General features: G+C 41.6%; 1 protein-coding gene and 1 non-coding gene across 8 annotated transcripts in view; one reads left to right on the top strand and one right to left on the bottom strand.

Moving 5' to 3' along the window:
• Positions 1-26,102, top strand: part of LOC117709136 (acyl-coenzyme A amino acid N-acyltransferase 2-like) — a 97,066-nt gene that overhangs the window by 54,602 nt on the left and 16,362 nt on the right. The window contains exon 1 of one of the 7 annotated variants that reach the window (XM_034503268.2): positions 4,775-4,929. The exons of the other annotated variants lie outside the window; for them this stretch is intronic. The gene's annotated coding sequence lies outside the window, so the exon portion shown is untranslated. Of the gene's footprint in view, positions 1-4,774; positions 4,930-26,102 lie in introns of those variants that run through there. 7 annotated transcript variants of the gene reach the window in all.
• On the bottom strand, positions 4,255-4,358 carry LOC117709784 (U6 spliceosomal RNA). The gene has a single exon (XR_004607000.1). It is a non-coding gene; the product is annotated as a U6 spliceosomal RNA (small nuclear RNA).

Below are 26,102 nucleotides of genomic sequence, written 5' to 3'. Positions count from 1 at the left end.
AACACTGTTCTGGCCAGGCCACCTAATGCTACCATGGGCAGAAGCTAGGAAAGCTTCTCCAGCATTCATGCCCTCAGGTCCAGCTTACCCAGACCTCCAGAACCAACTCCATTGTGCACACAGTGCACACACTACCAAGTGTTGCTGCTGCTGAGGAGCAGGGCCAATTCATATGCTCTCATGTCCTTGGGGCCAGCTCTCCAGACTGCTGCAGTTAACAAGGGAATGGGGAGAGGACATCACACCAGCACCCATGTCACCTCATGGCAGATGAGTGGCTGGGCCAGCTCTCCCTTTCTTTCATCCTCTAGACTGCTACACTCACACCCCTGCCACTAGGGCCTCTGTGTTCGTGCCACCCCACAGCAGACAAATAATGGGGTCAGCTCTCTCACACTCAAACCTCAGAGCCACCAGGGTCAGCTCCACTGTGCTGTCCAGGTGAGGCACAGTGCCTGCACTCTACTCTCCTGAGTATTGCAACAAATGAGAGATTGGGCCATCTCTTCAGAGTGCCATGTCCAGTAGTAATGGGGCTGGTTCTATATAGCCCTTGGACCTCCATATGGTCTCTCTGGCTGACCTAAACATGGCCTTCAGAGGCAGATTGGGCTGAGAGTTTACTATGGCCTCAGGTAGAGGGGCTGGCTACTCATAACAGGTTATTTCTCTCCACTTTTGGGTCTCCAGTTCCATCTCTCTTCATAATGCCCAAATTGTTCTGTCTCTCTCTCTCTCTCTCTCTCTCTCTCTCTCTCTCTCTCTCTCTCTCTCTCTCTTTCTCCTTCTCTCTCTCTACTTCTCTCTCTCTACCTCTCTCTTCCTCTCCTCTCTTTCTACCTCTTTCTTCCTCTCTCTCTCTCTCTCGCTCTCTCTCTCTCTCTCTCTCTCTCTTCTTTTCTTTTTTATTGTATATTTTATTTATTTACATTTCAGATGTTATCACCTTTTTCCATTTCCCCTCCCTCAGAAACCCCCTATGCCATTCCCCCTTCTTCTGCTTCTTCCAGTCTGTGCCCCCACCCACATACCCACTTTTTCCTCCCCACCCTCGAATTCCCCCACAATGGGGCATTCAGCCTTCATGTGACCAAGGACCTCCTCTCCCACCTATGCCCAACAAGGCCATTCTCTACTACAAATACAGCTGGGGCCCCTGGTCTCTCCCTATGTGCTCCCAGGCTGATAGTTTAGACCCTGGGAGCTCTGGTTGATTGGCATTGTTGCTCTCCCCATGGGGCCGAAAATGCCTTCATCTCCTTCAGTCTTCTAACTCTTTCCTCCATTGGGAACCTTATGATCAGTTCAAGGGTTGGCTTTGAGCATCTGCTTCTGTATATGTCAGGCTCTGGCAGAGCCTCTAGGGACACAGCTATATAAGTCTCCTGTCAGCATGCACTTCCTGGCATGCACAACAGCATCTGCCTTTGGTGACTGCACATGGCATGGATACCCAGGTGGGCAGGCTCTGGACGACCCCTCCTTCAATTTCTGTTCTATACTTTGTCTCCATATCTGCTCCCATGCATATTTTGTTACTCCTTCTAAGAAGGACCAAAGCACTCACATTTTGGTCTTTCTTCTTCTTGAGCTTCATCCAGTCTGTGAGTTGTATCTTAGGTATTGTGAGCTTTTGGGATAATACCCACTTATCAGTGAGTGTGTGTTTTTTTGTGATTGGGTTACCTCACTCAGGATGATATTTTCCAGTTTCATCTATTTGCCTAAGAATTTCATGAACTCATTGTTTTAACTCATTAATTTAATAGCTGAGTAGTACTCCATTGTGTAAATATACCACATTTTCTGTATCCATTCCTCTGTTGAAGAACATCTGGGTTCTTTCCAGCTTCTAGCTATTGTAAATAAGGCTGCTGTGAACACAGTGGAGCATGTGTCCCTGTTGTGTGTTGAAGCATTTTTTGGCTCAGGAGTGGTATAGGGTCCTCAGGTAGTACTATGTTCAGTTTTCTGAGGAACTGCCAGACTGCTTTCCATAGTGGTTGTACCAGCTTGCAATCCCACCAACAATGGAACAGTGTTTCTCTTTCTCCACATCCTCATCAGCATCTGCTATCAGAACTTCACGTCTCTGAGGAAAGAAATTGAAGAAGATCTCAGAAGATGGAAAGATCTCCCATGCTCATGGATTTGGAAGGATTAATATAGTAAAAATGGCCATCTTGTTGAAAGCAATCTATACATTCAATGCAATCCCCATCAAAATTCCAAATCAATTCTTCATAGAGATAGAAAGAGCAATTTCCAAGTTAATTTGGAATAACAAGAAAAAACAGCATAGTGAAAACTGTTCTCAACAATAAAAGAATTTCTGGAGGAATCACCAATCCTGACCTCAAGCTGTATTACAGCAATAGTGATAAAAACTGCATGGTATTGGTACAGAGACAGGCAAAAAGATTAATGGAATAAAACTGAAGACCCAGAAATGAACCCACATACCTATGGTCACTTGATCTTTGACAAAGAAACTAAAACTGTCCAGTGAAAAAAGGACAGCATTTTCAACAAATGGTGCTGGTTCAACTAACTGGAGGTCAGCATGTAGAAGGATGCAAATCAATCCATTCTTATCCCCTTGTAAAAAGCTCAAGTCCAAGTGGATAAAGAACCTTTGCATGAATCCAGATACACTGAAAGTAATAGAAGAGAAAGTGGGGAAGAGCCTTGAATACTTGGGCACAGAGGAAACGTTCCTGAACAGAACACCAATGTCTTATGCTCTAAGATCAAGAATTGACAAATGGGACCTCATGAAATTGCAAAGCTTCTGTAAGGCAAAGGACACTGTCAATAGGACAAAACAGCAACCAATAGATTGGGAAAAGATCTTTACCAACCCTACATCAAATAGAGGGCTAATATCCAATATATACAAATAACTCAAGAAATTAGACTCCAGACAATCAAATAACCCTATTAAAAATGGGGTACAGAACTAAACAAAGATTTCTCAACTGAGGAAACTCAAATGGCTGAGAAGCACCTAAAGAAATGTTCAACATCCTTAGTCATCAGGGAAATGCAAATCAAAACAACCCTGAGATTCGACCTCACACCAGTCAGAATGGCTAAGATCTGCTTCTCTTTCATGTCAGCTCACTCTTGTTTGGGCTCTGCTTTAGCCCACCCTTCCCAGTATGGTCAGTCCAGTGACTGTAGCCAGCAGATCCCTCAGGGAGGAAGTGGGAGGCAGGAGTGGCTAGAGGTAATGGAGACCTCCAGTGTTGAGTGTGTGTGTGTGAGAACAGATTCTCAGGAGGTGGGGTTCTTTGAGAAGATTCCTTAATTGCAGGGACAAAGGCTATTTAAATCTTTAGGGAGTGGGTAGAGGTTTTGGGGGGTGAGAATTCATTATCTGCTAGGCTTGAGGTGCTGGGAGTGCCTTATTCACATGAAGAGGAATTCCAGCACCTTGCTGGATATGACCTTATTAGGAAAGAGGAAGTTTAACCTGGCTGCAACTAAGCAACCTTCTCTAGTAGTCACAAAGGCCTTGGGCACAGGTTTACACGCACCAGGATGTGCAGACCCCACTGCAAGGGATGGCGTGATCCTCACTCCTACTGCTCTTGAGATAAAATTTCTGGGATTGGACACAACCTGATACCATTCCTGCTCTGGCCCAGTTCTTCCTACTTGCACCATACCCAGGCCCCACAGACCACCACATATTTTCATATTCTGATGGTTCCCTCCTCAGGCAGGCCATATGACTGATCAGCCTCAGGGTGACCTCCTCTTTCAGTGTTATGTGTAGGGGTGGCAGGCAGGCCTCTATGTATGTATGGCCCACTGGAACAATGTAGCAGTAGGCAGATTTCTGGGTGTCTCTCCCCACCAGTACAACATGGCTGGTGGTCCACAAGTCTCTAGCTCTCTTCCTCTCCTGCTGTTCTTCATGTCAATAGCTGAAGGTTTTTTCTTAATGAAGTATTTGGTAAAGACTAATCAATTTATGTGCATGAATGCTTTGTGTTTACCATGAAGTCTAGATATGGTATTATAATTCTCCCATCTATATTTGGAATATCCAGTGTCACCTTCACCAGCTATCAAGGTACTTTCCCAAGGCACTATGCCCAGTTCCTATATACCACGTTATATGCATCCGTGGATATAATATGAAATAAAAAACAACAGGAAGAGGGACTAAAATGTGGGTTATCTCTAGAAGACAATATTTTCAAGTTTTTGCTTCTGTCTTGTGATTTATCTTCTTACCTACTCTCAAAAAATATAGAACACTTCGTGCATTTGTGTGTCAGCCTTTTGAAGGGGCCAGACTAATTTCAGTATTGTTCCAATTTTATTATATGGGCTGCTTCAGTGAGCACAACTTTAATCACTTATAAAGCACCTTGTTCTTTAGAGGAATTGGCATTGGTAACTATGTACATTACTTTCCTAAAACTGTAAGATGTCCATGTTGAGAAATCATTGATGTTCTGCTACAGTATATCCTTCAAGTTCCAGTGCCTTTTCTCAGACCAACAGAGTCACAACTTTCATGTATGGCCTCTGGTAATATTTTCAAAAGCACATTCCTCATGTGAATCTTTTGTCTTCAGTCCACACCACTGCAGAGATGGAAAGAGGATAACCTGCTTATAAGATTACTGCCCTAGAGGAGGAAATCAATAACAAAATCCAAGAGACCAGAGCCAGGGGTGAGAGGAAAAGTCAAGGATAAAGGATTAAGTATTAAAGTGCATTCTGGAACAGCTCAGTTGGAAGGCAGCCTAGGACAGAATCTCTGTTTTCAAACTGGCAGCTCCTGCTCCTGCTCTGACCCTGGGGACTCAACAAACAGGAGCCTGGAGCTGCTACTGGCTTTCAAGGAAATATTTGTAACTTTCAACAACAAGCTGCAGTGTTCTGTTTGATAGAAAATTTTGTAAGCTTCAGGTAAGTCTGCAGTGTTTCTCAGTTGTTCCTCAAAGCCTACACTGTGCATCTGAAGTCTTGGGGGAGTGTCTGGGAGGTCAGTATTTTGGTTTCCTTGTTTTTCTTTTTCCTAGTAGGCAACACCTCTATTTTAGAAAACCTTTTTACATTTTGCTGTGTGTTTCTTGAAATACATCTCTGTAACAGGTTCTCTGAGGATCTAAAAATCACTATAAGATGTGGTTTGCAGATTTATATCAGCTGCATTGAATGAAAAAAGAAATCAAAAGGAAAGGAAAGGTCATGACTGCTCCTAGGTATGGTGAAAGAAAAATTTATTGTATATATGTGGGAGAGCATAGCAAGAGGCAGTGACATCTAGGAAGTAGACTTGACCCTGAACCATGTAGGAAGATGAGGAGGGGAAGAGAGAAAGGGGAACCATTTTTTAAAAGGACTCTAATCTTTTTTCTTAAGAGAAGTAAAAGGGTGAAAACCTGTTAGAATATATTCTCTCTCTCTCTCTCTCTCTCTCTCTCTCTCTCTCTCTCTCTCTCTCAGGCTTGTGTGTTCATTTTTTGTAGCACAAAGGGGGATCATTTAAGGTGAACATCTAAGCTTCTAGGACAGGGCAGTCTGTCCTCAGCCATTCATCACATGTCCAGGTTCACTGAACAAGGACATGTGAAACATCCTTGCTTAAAGGAAGTTGCCCTGAGCAAGGGTCCTTGCAGCAGCCTGTTCCACTCTGCCCTGTGTGGAAACAGGTTTTTTTTTATTTCCCTTCTTGTTTGAATGATGGGTTGTTATGTACCTGGAGAAAGATCTGAGGCTACCAAGTGTGGGTGTCATACAACCTTTCACTCAAAGCCATTTAATGAAGAGCAAGCAGAACAGCTGTATTGAATCTGGTTAAACAGCCGATGCCATGTTGGTGTGCTGAGCTGTTCAGAACCTTCCATGTGCTGTAGGCAAAATTTTCCTGGGTCGTTGCCCCAAGGAAGACTGACATGTGTTCCATGTTGGTTTTTTTTCACTAAACCTTAGTGTTTCTATCAGTAAAACACAGCTACCGTGGCTGTGTGGTAAGACAGAAAACAAGATCTTGTAGCTTCTTTGCATATAGAAAATGCTTACTGGGCCATGGCACACACTGACAAATGCTCAGTAAATACCCTCCCTTTTGAGTTGACAGGCCAAAGTGCACCTCATGTAATTGCTGGGTTTTTTTTCCAAATAGGACAGCAGATGATGAACTTGTGACTCTCTATAAAACATGAGCACTTTTATTTGTGAGAGGTGCTTCCATAAGTCAGTGGCTGACCACTGTCAGCCACCATCAGACTAACTGGTTTTGCGTTCTTGTCCCAGAGAAGGTGATGAGATGCCAATGGCACCTGTAGCTGTAATGTTTTTTTGTTCTCAGAGGCAGAAAGACCAATCAGAAAACAATGAGGAATTAATGAAAGCTGTGTAATGTGTGTGCGTTGCTGATTAACTCTTGGGAATTAAAAATTCTAGAAATAGTACAACTGGCTAGCAGAGCTGCCACAATGGAAAGGTTTTAGAACACACTGTGCCAGGAAGCAGGGCCATGCTACTCACAGCATGAGAATGTCCTCTCACAGCCTCATTAAAACCCAGCATTGCCGTTTCTCTTTTTTTCTCATTTTTTTATTCGATATTTAATTTACTTACATTTCAGATGCCATCCCCCTTCCCCATCCCCCCATTAATCCCCTATCCTATCCCTCCTCCTCCTTTTTTGCCTTTAAATTTTTTAAATTACATGCAAGTATTAAGGTCAGTTCTAGGTTGAGGAACTAGCAGTACAATAGATGCAAATAGTCAAGGAACAAGCAAGGCAATAAACACAGATAGTCAAAGAACATGCACAACAATAAACAGAGTCCCGTGATCACTCCTATGATCACCAATTCTAAGGGCTTATCAGGATAACCAAATAACTGAGCCTACTTCCCGGTCCTACCCCAAAGTCATTTTCATGCCTGAAGCCTACTTCTTTATTCTAGCTTAAGATTTAGATTTGTGCCTATAATTACTTCTTGGTTCTAGCCTAAGATTTAGATTCCTGCCTGAAATTTCTTTTTGCTTCTAGCCTAGGATTTAGATTTCTGCCTGAAATTACTTCTTTGTTCTAGCCTAATGTGAGATTCCTGCCTGCAGTCTATTTCCTTGTTGTTGGCCTATGTCGGATTCCTGCCAGGCAGCCCCAAAAGCTCTCCACATCTCCCCCTTTTTATTGCATAAATCAGACTAAGCCTGTCTTAGGTCGTTCTGACAAGAAAGCCTTTCTTTTTTTGTGTTTTGTTTTGTTGTTATTTTTTATTGCATACTTTATTTACATTTCAGATGCCATCCCCTTTCCCCATTTCCCCTCCCTAGAAAACCCCTATCCCATACCCCCTTCTCCTTTTTGCTTTTATACTATTTTTTTTTAATGTTAACCAATGGCTTTATAAATTTGGTAATGCTCAATATCAATCAGAAGTGTAACCTAATACCCAACCTAGATATATCAACTATCTTTGACTGGCGGAGACATGTGAACATCTGCCTCCATGCCTGGCCCCTCTCTCTCTTTCTCTCTCATCACCTAGCTCCTCCTCTCCTTCTCCTCCTCCTCTCCTTACTCCTCCACTCCTTACTCCTCCCACCTTAGCTTCTCCTACATGTCACCCTTCCTGTTAAAATAAAACTTTTTCTCTCAAAATACAATTAGAGCATAACTATACCAATTTATGTAAGTAAAGTGCAAGATAGACCTAATACCCAGTCCATCATTTTGTTGACTAAGCAGAACCTCTGTCATCTCTCCTAAATAAAAGACTTAGTTCTGAACCTGGCTTTTTTCTTGGCTTTAGAATGAATGTCAGTTGAAAACCATCCTCTCAAATCTTTTCTCTCAAAGTAAATAGCAAGGATTGGCTATGAGACTATAAGTTTTCAACCTCATCAGAAATCCAGAATGACTGAGTTAACTGAAATTATGGGAAGCACTAAGCATAGCTTCTAAAACATAGCCAATTTATAGAGACCACTGGACACCTTGATAGTCCCTGTACTACAGAACATTGGAGCATCCGATCTTCAGCCTTCTGGCCCAGGATCATCTGACAGACCTAGTGATGCAGAATTATTAAGGGCTGATTACTCTGTCTTGGCAGATATAATCACTCAACTATTCTGCAAGTGTGTCCTTTTCTGGACAGTGATTTGTCTGTAGATGAAAAGAGGCAGTTCTTGTCTAGTGGCTGACTCACCACAATTGGAATAACTCCAAAGATGCTCAATTTCTTCTTAGAATCCAAGACAGGACGCTGTCAGGAGCAGACAGGTCTCTAATCAAAATGAACAGTAATACAGAAATGTTTGTAACATCAATTCTGTGGATTTCTGATGTTTTGAAAACCAACTATTTATGTAAGGCAATCTGGACTGTTGTCTATTAACTCCTCTCAGCTATTTCTAAATAAAATATAGAAAACACCCTAACAATAAACTCAAAGCCATGAATTTGCTTTAGTCCCTTAACTCACAGTTTAACCATCTCAAATCAGTTAAAAAAGTTAAAGAAGGACTGGGTCTAAGCCTTGTATTCCTAAATGTGTTATACAGGAACAATACCTATGATATTAACAATATTCATCTCACTTTTATATTAATAAGAAGCTTGTAGCAATGAAAACCTTGAATTTGAAATCAAAGTAAATTTTGTACCATTTAAAAAATTATAACTTCATCTTAATAACAATTATACATATTTCTACCAGTAGGTTATGGCTATGCAATAAATCCTAGCTAATCCTCCCTGTTCCACCAAAACCACTACTTTTCCCTAGAAAGACAGCCCAATATTAACCACCTCAGTCCCCAAGCCCAGGGAATAGGGGCGCTGACATTTCATTAACTTCTTCAAGCTAATTATTAGCTTGAAGGGTGTTGAGATATTAGAAGAGGGGTTGGGGGAAGAGTAAATTGATAAGCCTCTAACACTGTGTCTTCACTGCATCCAGCTGGAATTCCAGGATGTCAGAGGTTCAAGCAGGTCTGCTCAGCTTGCCTGATGAGTAGATATACCAAGGCTATGTATTCTGCAATATACAATTTGCAAAACAAATTTTAGTATCAAGATAATTGTGTGTTTGAATTCTGGAATCTAGTCTTCTGGCAGCCTGCCTCTGTCATGTCTAATTCATATAAATCTGGGAGTTTCTATGAGGGTGTGCTTCCACCATCCTCCCATTTTTGCCTTCCTGCTCTCAAATTTTCAAACATAAAGAAAATCCAAACTTTCGGGCACCTAGGCCCTCCACTTTCACAGATGCCTAACCCCTTACCCCATTCCCCCCCTCTGATTACTATGAGGGTATGCTCCCACTACCCTCTCATTCCCTCCTCTCTGCTCGTGCAATTCCCCAACACTAGGGAATCCAAACTTTCAGGCACCAAGGCCCTCCACTTCCACTGATGCCTGACAAGGCCACCCTCAACTACCTATACAGGTAGAGCCATGAGTCCCCCCCTTTGTGTTCCCTGGCTGGAGATTTTAGAATGGCTACTCCAGGTTGTTTCTTAGGATCATTTGCTTGAAAAATTGTTTCCAGCCTTTTATACTAAGGTAGAGACTGTCATTGCACTGAGTTGGGTTTCCTGCATGCAGCAAAATGCTGGGTCCCGTTTATGTATCCAGTCCATTAGCCTATGTCTTTTAATTGGAGAACTGAGTCCATTGATGTTGAGAGATATTAAGGAACAGTGATTGTTGTCTCCTGTTATTTTTGCTATTAGAGGTGAAGTTATCTTTGTGTGGCTATCTTCTTTTGGATTTGTTGGAAGAGGGTTACTTTCTTGCTCTTTCTAGGGTATAATTTCCCTCCTTGTATTGGAGCTTCCCTGCTATTATCCTTTGTAATGCTGGGTTTGTGGAAAGATATTGTGTAAACTTGGTTTTTTCATGGAGTATTTTGATTTCTCCATCTATGGTAATTAGAGTTTTGCTGGGTATAGTAGCCTGGGCTGGCATTTGTGTTTGCTTAGGGTCTATATGATATCTGTCCAGGATCTTCTCACTTTTATAGTATCTGGTGAGAAGTCTGGTGTAATTCTGATAGGTCTGCCTTTATATGTTACTTGTCCTTTTTCCCTTACTGCATTTAATAATCTTTCTTTGTTTTGTGCATTTGGTGTTTTGATTATTATGTGACGGGAGGTATTTCTTTTCTGGTCTAGTCTATGTGGCATTCTATAGGCTTCTTGTATGTTTATGGGTATCTCCTTAGTGCTACCTGCCCTGTCCCTGACTGGAGCCTGTCTTTCCTATTATCTTGGTTGTATCAGAACGTTGTGGGGTGGGTGTAACTACTGGGGTAAGGGCTAGGGCCCAAAATCTGCTCAGTGCTCAAGCGCACACAGGATGCTGCCCATGTTAGAGCTCTGGGAGCCCCGTTTCCTCTGGGTTCTAAGAGATTGGGGGCAGAGCTGCCGCCCAAGATCTGCTCAGTGCTCTGCCCCAGACCAAAGGGAACCAGTGCTCTGGGCCAGGGGTGACTTCCTGGGTCCTTATGGGTCCCAGTTACTCCCTGTTTGGGGCTGGCCTTGCTGTCTGCTTACCTAAGATACTGCCCAGGTTAGAGTTCCTGGGAGCCCTGCTTCCTCTGGGTTCTGTGTGATTGGGGGCAGAGCTGCCATCTTGGATCTGCTCAGTTCCTGGGCCCAGACTGGAAGGACAAGAAAGCCTTTCTTACCTATTGTGGAATATGCATTATCATAAGCAATGTGCTTCTATCTTAGGTTGGTAAGGCTCTGTGCAGAATCTTACCAGTCCTTGGCTTGCCAGACTGTTAAATTAATAGCTCTGTCTGAAGGGTCCATTATCAGTTTCAAGTCATGTACTTTGGCTGCCAGCCTGTTGATGTACTTAGAGATAAGCTTTAACAAGATGGGCAGAAATAAAAGTATTCCCAGGACAAGAAGGGCTAGCCTGATCAAGCTATATATGCCATTCCTGAGGTTTAACTAAAATGAAAATATTGACCTCAGGCCATGGATAATTTTATAAGCATTATCTGCAGCATCAAAGCTCAACAGAGCAGCATTCTTTAAATTCATAATCTCACTATGCAAAGTTAACACACCCACACCCAGAGAGGTGTTAGGATTATGCCAAATACCCTATAGGTGTGTTTAAACTTTTTTTTCTAATTATAATGACAATCATTGTAGATTTTAGAAGTAACACTACTCCAATGATATTTGTCATGACACTTGAGATGGCTCCTAACTCTTGAATCCTGAACCTCCTTCAGATAATTTGAATGGGTTATAGAGCATCAAACTGTTGTTCCAGATACCTATATAAATCCTTTTGTATACTCAATACATTAGTAACATTTTTTTTGCTAGATGATTAACAAGAATAGCTGTCTTAACTCCTTGTGTCAATGCTATTGCAGAAGCAGTGGCGCTAGCAATTAATAAAATTAAAGCTGTTATACCAGCAATAACCAAGTGCACTACTCTCTTGCTTCTGCTTAAAGCCTTCACTTCTTCCAACACTTTCAAGCTTTTTTTTTTTTTTTTAGAAAATCAAGGTTTTCTAATACTCAGGAGGGCAGTAAGACAAAAACTGATTGATAGACCCCCATAACAGACATGCCAGGTTTTAACAGACTAACACAACTGGAACTTAAACAGTAAATACAGCTTAAAATAAATACTATAGAAGAGACCAAACCAATTTTAGCTTGACAATTAAAAGAGCCTTAAAACATGCACTAACCCTTGTCTGAAATCCAGATCCTGTCCCAACTTTATCTCTTGCTATCATAACATCATAGAGAACTGCAGCTAACTTCCAAATATGTCTCTGAAGATGTCCAGATCCAGTCTTCCAAGTGTAGACTGTTATTTTCCATATTGGATTGATCTCTAGACCATGATTGAGTCCTAATAGCTGGTCACCTTTAAGAAAAATACGAGACATTATAATTTCTCTTTTTGATTCTCTATCCCACAAGGTCTATAAACATGAGGCAAAGCAGCTTGTCCCATCTGTGATATAGGAAAGCAAAGGTGGGTCAGGAATGTAGTGAGCTGTTTCAGTGGCTACACACATACGTTTTCCAACATGGCGCTGGCCACATGTTTCCCCAGCAGTAAACAATCATTCTGCGCAGCTGCTAGGCAGAAAGAGCGCCAAGCCACTGGCCTATTCCGAGGCATAATACTGGGTAATGAGCGAACAGCCATTCAGAAGTGAATACGTCACTCTAGGGTGTATTTTAAGGGACCCTCTTCCGGTTTCTTGGGTCTTTCCACTTTATCGTATGGAGTAGTAAAAAGTTCCTCGTGGCAGTAAACCCGACTATCGCCTCCTGTCTTTATTCGCGGGCGAAAAGGGATTTTGGGGGCGTGCGTTACACAGGAACATATGTCCAATACAGCTCCCCAGTCACACTGGTCAGGGCACTCAGCAAGCTCACAGGTCAGCATCATTCTTTGTCTCAGCAACAGTATGTCTCACCAATCATTCTGGTAGCCACCATGCTCCTATCGAATCCTGCAGAAAAACACACACACATGCCCTCTTCCCCATATTAGATACCTAGTCGGGATCATGTCTTATGCTTGTAAGTTTATCCTTCCTTTTCACCTAGGCATAAGTATGCCTACTTGAAGGGTGCCATAGACACTCAGCAGAAAGTTCCTTGGTATCCAATTTTTTTTTAATTTAAAGAGTATGATTTAGATAAACTTGTGGTGTTCGGGTATATGCCTCCCACTTTTTTTATTTTATGAAGATATTATTTTAAACTTCCATGGGACCTTTCCACAATACCTTGTCCTTGAGGATTATAAGGAATGTCCATAGTAAACTGTTGACAAAAAGTCTCAACTGCTCAACTACAATTGCCAAATCCATTATCTTTTTATTTTATTGGATATTTTATTTATTTACCTTTCAAATGTTAGCCCCTCTACCATTCACCCCAAAATCCTTTATCCCATCCCACCTCCTCTTACTTCTATGAGGGTGTGCCTCCAACCACCCACACATTCCCACCTCTCTGCTCTCGAATTCCGAAACACTAGGGCATCCAGAGTTTTAGGGACCAAAGCTTCTTCTTCCACTGATGCCTGACAAGGCCATCCTCAACTACCTATACAGGTGGAGCCATGAGTCCCTCCCTTTGCGTTCCAAGGCTGGAGGTTTAGACCCTGAGGGCTCTGGTTAATTATTTTGTTACTCCTTCTAAAAAGGACCAAAGCACCTACACTTTGGTCTTCTATCTTCTTCTTGAGCTTCATGTGGTCTATGCGTTGAATCTTAGGTATTGTGAGCCTTTGGGATAATACACACTTACCAGTGAGTGCATACCATGTGAGTTCTTTTGTGAATATCACTCAGGATGATATTTTCCAGTTTCATCTTTTTGCCTAAGAATTTCATGAAGTCATTGTTTTTAATAGCTGAGTAATACTCCATTGTGTAAATATACCACATTTTCTGTATCCATTCCTCTGTTGAAGAACATCTGGGTTCTTTCCAGCTTCTCTCTATTATAAATAAGGCTGCTATGAACATAGTGGAGCATGTGTCCCTGTTGTATGTTGGAGCATTTTTTTGGCTCAGGAGTGGTATAGGGTCCTCAGGTAGTACTATGTTCAGTTTTCTGAGGAACTGCCAGACTGCTTTCCATAGTGGAAATGCTCCTAGCATGCAGACCTGAAGAAACCAGTGTCCCTGGCCAGAAGGTAATTCCTGGGTCCCAGTGGGTGCCAGTTACTCCCTGTTTGGGGTGAGTGTTGCTGTCTACTTACCTAAGATACTGCTGAAGTTAGAGCTCTTGGGAGCCCCACCTCCTCTGGGATTTTTGGGATTGGGTGTCAAGCTGAAGCCCAATATCTGCTTAGTGCTCAGGTGCAGACTGGCAGGAACCAGTGCCTGTGGCCAGGAGTGAATTTCTGGTTCCCAGTCGGTTCCAGTTACTCTCTGTTTTTCCTATATGCTCTCTTAATTTCTAAGTTGCTTGCTTAATTTCTAAATTACTCTAATCTGCTTTCCTTCTCCTTCTTCCCCCTTATCTTGCTCTCTCCTTCTGCTGTAATGTCTTCATTCCTAGTTTTCTTTTTTCTAGTTTTCACCTTTTCTAGGAGAATAGATCACATGATTTTTCCATTCATCCTCCCCCCCTTTATTTTTTTTTTACAAAAGTTCAGTAAAAGTTATTCAAATCATAAATTGAATAAGAAGTTTACAACACAAATACTTACATGTGTTTCCAGTAAAAGTAGTTTTCTACCTAGACATTCATTATCTTTCACTAGCTCCACAGGTTCATTGAGAGTTTAAACCTGTAATTTTTGTGTTAAATTACCATTAAAGTTTTGTATAGATAAACCCAGTCAGTATTTATTTTCTGTCTTTGCACCTATAATAAATCATTAGTTCCTTTTTATGACTTTTGGTTAATTGTTTTACAGCCTTTAGAAATGTGTTCTGAGTTGCAGAAGCCTGCTTTCTGTCTCAGAAAAAATTAACTGGTGGCTTGTGAAGACTGGCAGAGTTCTAACGACAGTTTTCATGTTAGAGAGGGCTTTCACAGCAGTCGTATTATAATGGGCTTAATAATTACTTGGATAATTTTAGGAATTCTTGTGGGATCATCATTAAGAAATCATCAATTTGTCTATATAGCATCACTACAAGATAGTACATCTTCATTGATCTGCAGAAATATGCCCAATAGGGTAGGCTAATGCCCAGGAATTATATAATATTAATTGTATAAGGACAGAAACGTCATATCAGCTGCAGAAATCATTTCCTGCGATTTGTCCTTTGGACCTTGCCTCTCTCTCAAAGGCTCTTTCATCATAGTTTCATAGCAAAACATCTCTGGAAGATCACCTGCTACTTTTAGACTTTGCTAGATGGCTCCTGATAAAGTTACATATATACAGTGCATTCTAGAAAAGAATGTGTGTGTGTGTGTGTGTGTGTGTGTGTGTGTGTGTCAAATAAAATTCAAAATTCTATGTATAGGTTTTAATTAAAAGCCTTTTGTTATAAGTTTAAGGCTATTTTTTTTTACAGATTCTTTAACCACACCCAATGAACTTACAAATTAACCTGTGATAGAGACTCTTTACACAATAGTCTTAAAAGATTTCTTTAGAAATTATAAAGATTCAAGAGTGGAAATCTGTAGAATCTTAGAGATAAGACACTTTAGGACCATTTGCATTTGGGGTGGGAGAAATTGTTACAATCTGCAAGAATTTGAGTCCAAGTTACTCTCAATAAGACATCAAGGCTTTAAGAAAATAATCGAGACAGAGAAAGGAATGAAGTCCAAGGAGAAAAGATGGTGAAAGAACTCCCTAAAGGGGGGTTTAGACAGTGAAGGGACAGAGAATAGTGCAGCCATAAGTGACAAGGAGGAACAAGCAGGACCTCCACCTGAGGGAAGGTTCCAATATCATAGAAGCCAAAGGGGCACAGAGAAGCTGCAAGACCTTGTAGGCATCTCTGAGAGGGAGGCAAGAAAACTTGCAATGTAGGGGTCCAAGAGGGCACTAGGAGAGATAGTTCAGGTAGCTCCAAGGAGAAAGAAGCTAGGAAAGACTGCAGACCCTGGAGTATGTAGTCAGCTTTTAGGGGGAGGTGAGGAAGTTCTAGGATGAAGCTGAGAGGAGTCATGAGGGAGCAGAGGGGTAAGTATCATGGTAGCAGGAATTTCAATCTTGGGCATCCCCAAACAACTGAGAGATTTGTCAGAGAGAAATATCCCAAATCACAGAGAAGAGATATTCTTTTCCACATGACAAGGGCCTAGTAGGGTGAAAGGAAGCTTCCTGTCACACTGGTGTGGCTTTCGTAGCAAAGATAGACAAAGCAGGGAGCTCTGTAGTGATACACAGTAGAAGGGGAGAGACAAGTGGTTAGAGAAGGTAGAGAAGAAGACAATTGGAGAGGTACAAAGGTCTTAGTAAGTAGAATTGCCCACGTGGTGGATGTGTCATGGTGTCAACCCACCCCCACCCCAAGGGCTTTGTAGGAGATGCCTATGTGGTGGGCAATAGAAGGGATATGATCATGTAATTAGCAGACCAAAAGGGTGTGAAGGACAGCCATGTAGGGAGAGGAAGAGGAGATTGGAGGTGGAGAACCAAATACAGTAGTCATGTAATTAGCAGACCAAAAGAGTGTGAGGGACAGCCATGTGGGGAGAGGTAGAGGACAATAGAGAAGGGGAAACCAAGTACAATCAGGAAGCCAACGGTACAGAAAGGGCAAGTAACCAGAATGTCTGGATTATGTAGAGAAGAGCCCCTTGGGGAAAGGCAGCCCATTTCCAGGGCTGAAAAGTTTAGGACAGAAGACAGAGTATGTCAGTCATACACTGTAATAGGTAGAAACTAAGTAATGTTGGGAGAACCCAAAGGCCATACTTTAGTATAAAACCCATAAAAGCATTCATGAGGCCAAACGTACAACTTGAAGGCAGAAGTCAGAGTGTAGTAAATGCAAACATATAGAGAGATGGTTCATTGACTTTTTGAGGAGTTTTCTTGGAATATAGTTCACAAGTGCTGGGGAAGTGGGCTGGGGTGGTAATTCTCTTTGAGTGAAGGATGGGGTGTTCTCAAAGTAAAGAAGAAACAGTGAGAAGCTGCTGCTGAGAACAGTACTATGGTTTCTGATTGGTAACCACATCTGCAGTGGGAGATGTTTTGTTTTCTTTCATTCTTTGTTTGCTGCTGCCTCTTGCTGGGCCAGTTCTTGGCTGTGTTTCCTCCTCAATTAAGTAAGAGTGTGTAGGGCCATGAAAGGATAGCTTGGGTTTTGGTAGAAGCACTGGCTGGAAGTAGCCCAGAGACCCAACAGGTGTCTATGCCTGTGAGAGACGGGCATCTATTTCTGCCACACTCCCAGGGTCTAGGCTCCTGACACGTGGCGTGGACCTCCATTTGATCTTTGCTGTTCAGTCACATAGGGCAATACAGCTCCTCCCTAAGATAGGTGTCACCTAACACAGGTAGAGGGTGTGACTATAGGCTTCAACCTCAAGAGATTTCCATATTCATGAGATACCTAAAGGCCAGAGGGTGTAGCTAATTAAGTATTCTTTCCCAGACTCTCCTTCCTTCTCCCTCCTTATTTAATTCAGGCCCACCCTGACCTAAGTGGGGGTGCATTGAGACCATTTATCATCTGCCATGTCAATAAAGCTCTTGGAACCCTGGACTCCATCATGTCATTGGGGCCTACTGTTGTGTTCCACCATGGAGGCCCCAGCTGCCTCCTGGCCCAGGGATCCCCACTCAAAAGCCCTAACCCCCCCCCACCATGGAACCTCAGACTGAGTGAGGACTCCCCACACTGGGCAGGTCCCTAGCCGCTTCTCACAGCGCAGTGCCTGCCCAGTGCCCTGCACAGAACCTACTCAGTTGAACTTCCCATGCATGTGCTTCTGCTTCTCTCCGAAGGTGCGACCCCACCCCCCCCCAGGCACCCTCGAAGAGCAGAGGACACTCGGGATCCAACAACACAACAGAGAACCCACAATCGAGTGCCTGCGCCTATGGCATGTGAACCATCATTTTTCCCTGCAAGAGTAGTCTCAAATTAGACACTTGATCCTCTTAAGCTTAGAAGTCTTTCACAATGAGGTCTGTGATCAGCTCCACATTCAGTCTATCATGCTCAGCTTCAAGTAACTGTTTCCAAACAGTAGGTGGCTTCAGCCCCACCTGTTGTATAAAATACATACATACATACATACATACATACATACATACTTATATACATACATACAGCCAGCCAGGTATGGTAAGATAGGAGGAGTGTCTCAGTGGCCTATGATGATGCATCCCTTCCCCCTGAGGTGCCAGTCATGGACACATAGTATAGAATAGAGTTTATTTAAAACATGGAAAGGGGAGTTGAGAAGGGTGTATGTCCTGGCCTGTGCTGTTCCATGCTGCCCCACATTTGGGGGCCAAGTGCTCCAGTTCGTGGGTCAGTCAACAGGGTCTAGCAAGAGAGAAAGTGAGGATGGAGGGGCAAGAGACGTGAAGAATGGAGACAAGTCAGAGGGTCTGATCAAGTCCCATTTATTGAAAGGAAATCTTGGGTATTTATACGCTTTGCAATGTGCCTTGCAGCCGTGGACAAGTAGGGGAACACAGCTAAAGATGCTTTACCATGTGCACCTTGCAGCTGGGGGCACTAAACAACAAAACAAGATATGTGACAGGAGACCATGGACTGTGAGAGACATGGCCTTTGAGGGACAGCATGTATCTCCCCATGCCCCTAGATTCCAGACTCCTCCATGCAGTCAATATCTTTCATTAACCTGTGCCTTGTAGACACATTTGGCTCAGTAGCTCACCCCAGAGAGATTTTGCATCACCATCTACAGCTACAGGTAGAGGGTATGACTAACAGGCCTCTGCCTCAAGATTTCCATATTCATGAGTTTCCTAAAGGGGGCATAGCTAAATTAAGTTATTTCTTCCCAGTCCCTCCTCTTTTCCCCCCTCCCTATTTAAGCCAGCTCCCCTCTGGCTTGGATGGGGGTCGCGCATATCCAGACCCAACTATCACACCATGAACAATAAACCTTTAAACCCATAGACTCCACATGTCTTCTGGGGCCTGCCGCCACCAAGGTTTCTAGCCTTTAGAACCTTGGATCTACTCGTGTATGTGGAACCTGCCAGTGTGGAACACCCCACCCTGGGGCTATGCTGCTGCAGAGTTTGTTCCCACACTATCAGGCCAAACACATTTGGACAGAGCAGTCCAAACACTCCAGTGGATAAGGCCTGAGGTCCCATTTCTGAGGTTAATAATGTATGAGTGGCAGAACTGAGGTCCAGTCCTGCACTTCCTAGTGTTGCTTGACTAAGTTCAGAAAGGGGTTGTTGTTTGCTGGTATGAAACTGACAACCCCATAAGCCTGTTTTGGCTTGTGTTGGTTCAGGGCATGGGAATGGTCCTTGTTTCTGTTTCCCTGATTATGGGAAAGGGTGTCTCCTTGTGCATCTGTCTTGGACCTACATTCATTAGCCCAATCCCTTCCACATTTGCAAAGTGGGCATAGCCCAGGCTGTTTTCTGGGCTGTCTCTGGGTTAACTCATTTTCTGCCTTACAATCTTTTGCAAAGTGTCCAGGCTTGCCACACTTAAAACAAGCCTTTTTGTCTCTACTTGCCAAAAAAAAAATCTCTTACTGATTGTCCTTGCATGGCAGCCACCATTGCTAAGCCCTGTTGGTAGGAGGGGCATATGTCAGAACAGAGTCTGATATACCCAGTAAGTTCTGTCTTTTTCCTGTAGGGTCTAATGGCCACTTGGCAGGCAGGATTGGCATTTTCATATGCAAGCTGTTTCACATAATCTACACATGCCTCTGCATTACCAAAAATCCTCCCTGCTGTTGTCATTAATTGATGAACAAAATCAGAAAATCATTCATCAGGCCCTTGTCTGACTGCTGTCAAAGATTCACCAGGGTCTCACTTTACCAGGTGTTCTGCGCGCCTCTTGTGTCCCCTTCGCCCTTGAAAAAGGACACGGAGGCAGTGATCGGGTATTACTACAAACGAGGCTTTACTTCTTGTAACAGCAGAAGCGGAAAAGACCCAAAGCCCGGGAAAGACACTGTTATATATACCCTAGAGTGGCGTGTTCACTTCTGATTGGCTGTTCACTTATCACCCCATATTACGCCCCGGGATGGGCAGTGACTTTGGCGCGCTTTCTGCCTTTTGCAACTGCGCAGTCAGTTGTTTACTAGTGGGAGGACAGGATGCCCGAACCATCTTGTAATGGCGAATCACTGCGGCTCCCAACAACCAGGAGTTTATACCAGGCCTTCATGGCTACATTTTGAATTTGAGCGAATAAGCCTGGGTCATACTGCATCTGGCTATCACTAGAAGCAAATTGCCCTTTTCCTACTAATGCATCAAAGAACCAACCATTGCCTGCCTGAATGTTTCTCCTAGCTGTCTCTTTACAATTCTCATGATACTCTGATTTCCAAATAAGATTGTCTCCATTGCTAAGAACTGCTCTCACTAGAGTATTCCAATTGCCAGAAGTCAGCCACTCCTCTACAACAAACTCTAAGATTGCAAGAGTAAAAGGAGCAGTGGCATCGTATTGTGACACTGCATTTTTTAAATTCTTTAGTGATTTGAAAATTAAACCCTGTGTGATGTCTCTAAGCAATTCCTTGAGTGTCTCTGGTCTCTGACACAGGGAAATCCTCAGCCTTTCCCTCCTCTGGCTGATCTGTGGCTAAACTAAAGTTAGAGGACAGGGGCTGCCTTTGGACTCTGGATTGAAAAATATGAGGACCTGGGTGATTTTCGAAATTGGCCTTGCCCTCTCAAGACATCTTCCCTGTCTTTAATTTTTGTAGCTGATTAATTAAGTCCTGATACTCTTTTTTCTAACTCTATTTGTTGTTTAAGAAGAGAAATTTTGTCCTGTAACTCCTTTCTGGGATCTACAACTAGCATCCCCATAGCAAGAACATCTAGAGGTGGAGGTACATAGGGAGGGGGCCTTCAGGAAGAGGGCCATTCAGGGTCTTAATATTTGGCTGCATCTTCCTCTAGATTATCCCAGTCTGACTCTGACTAATTGTCATCAAACTTTGGTCATATTTTGGATTCTAATTTTGGATATATGCATTTCTTTTTCTTTTGAACATGAAACACAGCATTCAAACAATGGAACAAAAGCAGACAATTGACACACATGAACAGCAAACAACAAAACAAAAACAGAGTGCCAGAGGCTCTGGTCCACACTGCCCCATGTTTGGGCACCAGGGTCCTTCTGTCCACACCCCACATTGGATGCCAGATGTCCTGGCCCACACTGCTCCACACTGCCCCACATTTGGGGGCCAAGTGCTCTGGTACGAGGGTCAGTCAACAGGGTCTAGCAAGAGCCAGAGTGGGGATGGAGGGGCAAGAGACTTGAAGAATAGAGACAAGACAGAGGGTCTGATCAAGTCTGGTTTATTGAAAGGAAATCCTGGGTATATATACTCTTTATCATGTGCCTTGCAGCCCTGGACAAGCAGGAGAACACAGCTGAAGACACTTTACCATGTGCGCCTTGCAGCTGGGGGCACTAAACAACAAAACAAGATATGTAAGAAAAAAAAAACCAAGATATTTATCAGAGTGTGCTCAGCTGTTGTGGGCTGTTGAAAAACAAGTCTCTTGTCAGGGTATATGACTTGAGATGTCTGCGAAAATGATAGCCACTTTTTGCTAGGAGTCAGCTCCCAACAGGAATAGAGACAGAGAAAGGCAGAAAGAGAGAAAGAGAGAAAGAGAAGAGGAGAAAAGAGAAGAGGTCGGCCATGTGGAGAGAGAGAGGGGGAGGGGGAGAAGGGAGAGAAGGAGAAAGGAGTCAAAGGGGGGGGCTTAGAGAGAGTAAGAGAATAAGAGAGAGAAGAGGGGCCAAGCAGCCCCTTTTATAGGAAGACAGGCCTACCTGGCTGTTGCCAGTTAACTGTTGGGTGGAGCCTAGAAGAAATGCTAACACCACCCATTTCAGGGTTAATCCTCCATAATGCAGGGGGATTTTCAGTGCATGCCCTTTCACATTTCTATGGGGGTGTGTGTAATTCCATGAATATATAATCCTGCTTTCTGGGGCAAATAGTTGGAAACATTTAGAAAATTGATTCCATCTTCATAAGTACTTCATAAAAATTCAGTTTGGCTCCTTTTTAAATTCATATTCTCTTTGAAAAATTTCCTCCTTTTAAAATATTTACTCATTTTTCAACGTGATTATTTAAACATTTATTAACTGCTTTGTTCCAGGCACTGTGCTAGGAATGAACACAGTGTTAAATAAGGTATGATTCTGCTCTTGAGGCATTTGCAAAATCTGTAGCAGTGGAGTCCAATGAAATGGTTCCCAATGATGAAAATGTCTTCATTTACATTTTATAATATAGTAGTCACTAGCTATATTTGTTATTGAGTAGTGAAAATGTGGTTACCGTAAATGAAGAACAGTGTATTTCATGTTTTCAATGAATTAATATTGTACTTAGAACATAAAGAGTAGAAAAGGAAAACAATGTATATTTTTGTTATATTACATGTTAAGCCTGTAATGAAATGGTTGGTTTAATTGTTAAATACATTGGGTTTGTTGTAACTGCCAAGGTATTAATACTATATGTATATATAAATTTGTAACACATATGTGTGTGTATGCATCACAGTTGTATGCTAATGGAAGGGCCACAAGTTTCTCTTGCCAGAGGGCAGGAGAACGACTCCCTTTTTGACAAGCAGGAACATTCTTCAAGCCGCTGAGGAAATGGGGGCTTTTGTTTAGATGCTCGAGCTTGGGAAAAGGACTTTCTTGGGGAACCAGACACACCATTATAGAATATTACAGGATCTTAAAATATAGTCTATTTTATTCAAAGAGATAAGGCTTACAGAGAAGCTAGACAAATATTACTGTGTATATAGACACATATATGTATTGTACATATATAATGCATATTAGGTGAGATCCTACTGAAAATCAGACCATGAAAATGGAGCATGAGAAAATGAGAGGTTTTGAGGCTTTTTATACTGAAAGTAATGTCACCTTCCACAAAATGCTAATATTCTTAATTGATAGTCTTAACTATCCACCCTCAGATTTTAGTACTTTGCAATTTTCTTTCTTGCCCTTTCTTTACCGGGGGAATCCTAGTCAATATCTGTTGCCTCAGGCAAATATGACACATCAGAAATAGGAAAACAAAACATTTTCCCAGCTTTTGAGTAACAGAAAACCTTGTGGAGAATATTCATTACCCAGTCACATAGGGGTGTATATTGTTTGTTGATATGATGTTGTTATATATTGTTATTTGATATAGGGCCTCCTTAGCTGCCAGGGGTAACTCTTAAATGAACATGATCCTTCTCTTCAGTCTCCAGAGGTGCTGGAATGACATGTGTGCACCAGTTGTAGATTTTTGTTGGTGTTCAAGGTTTTGTTTTGTTTTTCTTATGCCTTTAGACCAGACAGGCAGCTTTTAGTTCACCACAACTCTGTATCCCACCTAACTCTGTACTTTACATACAGACTTATGGGCATGCCTGCCTATAAGGTAGCTCAACTCAGTGTTTTTTGCAAAACAGGCTTAGAAAAAAAGCATCATGCTATATGCACAAGACTTTCAAAGCACTAAGGAAATCATAGGAAACTTCTTTGGGGTCCAAGAAAACACATCCATGCACACCCATGCACACACACACACACACACACACACACACACACACACACAAAGTACTTGCGATTCTGTAGTTACATTTCTGCTATCTAGAGGAACAAAAGCTAAAAAGGGAAATCATTTTAATCTAGGAAAATAAAAGGGCATGCATAAGATTTTGTACATGTATAAGTTTGTGAACTGTAATTCAATTTCTCCCATTATATATCTTGTGAAATGCCAGTAGGGAGTATATTTAACTAAGCACATTAATAGTAAGAGAAAGAAAAGAATATACTAACTATCAGAAAGCATACAGAAAGGAAACAGAAAGGAGGAATGATCTGTCATATTTCTATTCCTTTAATGATCTTGAAATTACAATATTTTTGTGTGCATGTATATATGAATATTCCATAATGCATATATGCATATATACATGCCACAGTACAATATACATATATGTGCCATAGTACATGTTTACATGTGTGTGCCATAGTACATGCATGTACAGAGATCAGGAGACAACTCGAGAGACTTGATTCTCTCCTTTTGCTATATGGATCCTGAGGAGAAAACTCAAATTACCAGTGTTGTTTGTAGGTCTCTTTACCCATCAAACCATCTCCCTGGCCTCAAATTTCTACTCTTGTTTGGGGAAAATGAGGTTTATATGTAGGGTCACATAGCTTGAGTTAAGATGTTAAGATTCTAATTTGTAAAACCATGATTTCTTTGAAAATTTGTTGTAGTTTTAGAAATTTTTTGTTAGACTATACAAATTAAACAAGACACATTATATTACAGCTCCTGCACTGCCAAGAAGTGATTTCTTTGTAGGGACAGAATTTGGAAATGTGACATTGTGAGAAATGTCTAAGATGGTGGAAATTCCTATCACTAATCTAAGGAGAACTGCCCCTGATTTCTACCATTCTCTTCCACTTTAAATTCATTTTCAAAATTGCCTTACTATCACTTTTAAACACACAAATGTCACAAAATATAATGTTTAAAAAGCATAATAAATATCAGCTAAAAGAAATCCACACCCAAGGCAACAATTTCTTAACACAATGTGCTTTTTACATGGTTAAAATTTTCAGTGTTTATAACAATAGAAAGGTGCCAGCATACATCACAGTGGCAGTGCATACAAATTCATTTCAAAAATGCAAATTCCTCCCTGATTTTCAATTATACAAATACAGTTAGCTCAGTCCTTTAGCTCACTCTACAGAGTTAAGAAGAATTTATTGGAGGTGAATAGAGAGGGAAAGGCAAACATTTTCCACCTGATGTCCTCTGTGTATATAATGTTCTCTAACTTAAACACTAACTAAGAACATCTATCTTGCATGAAAAACCAAGAATAGACTCAACCAAGTGAACACTGTAATTTTTTTTTACTGTTGTTTGGAGATGAAAGACCTATACAGAAATCACTAACAGGGCTACTTAAGACACTGTCATTGTGAATACCAGCATCACGACAGTTTAATGTGCTTCCCTGCCCCAACCCCATTAAAAGCTCTTATAGAAACCCTAGTCATATATTTGAAAGATCATTAGTTGAGAATCTGAAGTGTGTAAGTATAAAGACATATGGTGTGTGTGTGTGTGTGTGTGTGTGTGTGTGTGTTTTAAGCCTGGAGATTTTCATGTGTCTATTGGATCTCAAAGGGACTATTATATAAGGAACAAAGAATAAATGGGTCTGATTATATCTTAGATCTGCCAAACTGAAAGAAAAACCTTAGAGCTTTGGTTTAAATCCCTACCACATCTTAACATATGGGTACTATAGCACACCCACTTGTGAAGGTGCCTTTGTTTAGCTCATGTCCCAGATGTTATGAGTATTGGATTACTGGTCATGTGGTCATATGGTCCTTTGTATATTTGTTGGTTGGGAAAACTGAGACATCATTCATCTGCATACTCAGTTGGTTTCAGTAAGCCCTTCTCTATTTACCTCATGGGTTTGTTTATGTCAAAACCACATAATTCCCTTGGGACAACTCCAAAATAACATAATCACTGTAATCTAAGTCCTTTCCCTTACCTCAGTGTAAAAGGTAGAAATTTATACTTAAGATAACATTGATCATTATGTGTAATTTCTGGCAAGCCAGAATCCACAAATTAAAGTGGTTAATAGGGACTTTAAAAAAATTAAAAGGTAAATATCAACACTCAGTATTCAGTGGAGTGTTGAGACACAAAGGTTATCTCTCTAAGATAGACAATTCCAGACAATAGCCCCTGAAACCTGTCACCTTGCATTGCTTTTCTCTTATATCTATGTGTGTACTCGTCTAAATGTGAATTGTCTCTTTAGGACTTTATCAAGATACAACTGATTACATTCCAAAAGAGAAAAGTTAGAAGTATTGAATAAAATTAAAGCACAAGTTAAATACCACAACCACAGCTTTTAGTGGACAAAGAGACACAGGGATAGCTCAGTTGGTAAATCAATTACTCCAGAACTCATGTAAAAATGCCAGCCATGGTAATTCATGTCTGTAATCTCAACACTGAAGAGGTAGAGACAGGAAAATGTTCACTGGCCAACCAGTCAGGTCTCATGGTGGGCTTCAGTCCTTTAAGAGACCTTGTCAATGGATTATCATGAAGATAACAAACAAAGTTGTCTTCTGGTATACACTCATGTAGTCTCTCAGACACAAACACATATGTACATGCATGCATACAGGCATGCACATACATAAAAACAGATGAAGAAGAAAAAAACAAATCTGTTGCTAAATTTTAGAAGATTTTAAAAAGGCAGATATTGTTTTAGATAATAGATTAATACCATTATTACCCAATATTCAATTGGAAGAGGGTATAAAAGAAAGTTCAAGTAACTCAGTTGTATGATATGCTTCTAAA

This window comes from Arvicanthis niloticus, chromosome 5 (assembly GCF_011762505.2).
Source record: "Arvicanthis niloticus isolate mArvNil1 chromosome 5, mArvNil1.pat.X, whole genome shotgun sequence".
NCBI lineage: Eukaryota > Metazoa > Chordata > Mammalia > Rodentia > Muridae > Arvicanthis > Arvicanthis niloticus.
The sequence above is the reverse complement of the archived record's forward strand: the minus strand, read 5'-3'. Positions and strand labels throughout refer to the sequence as shown.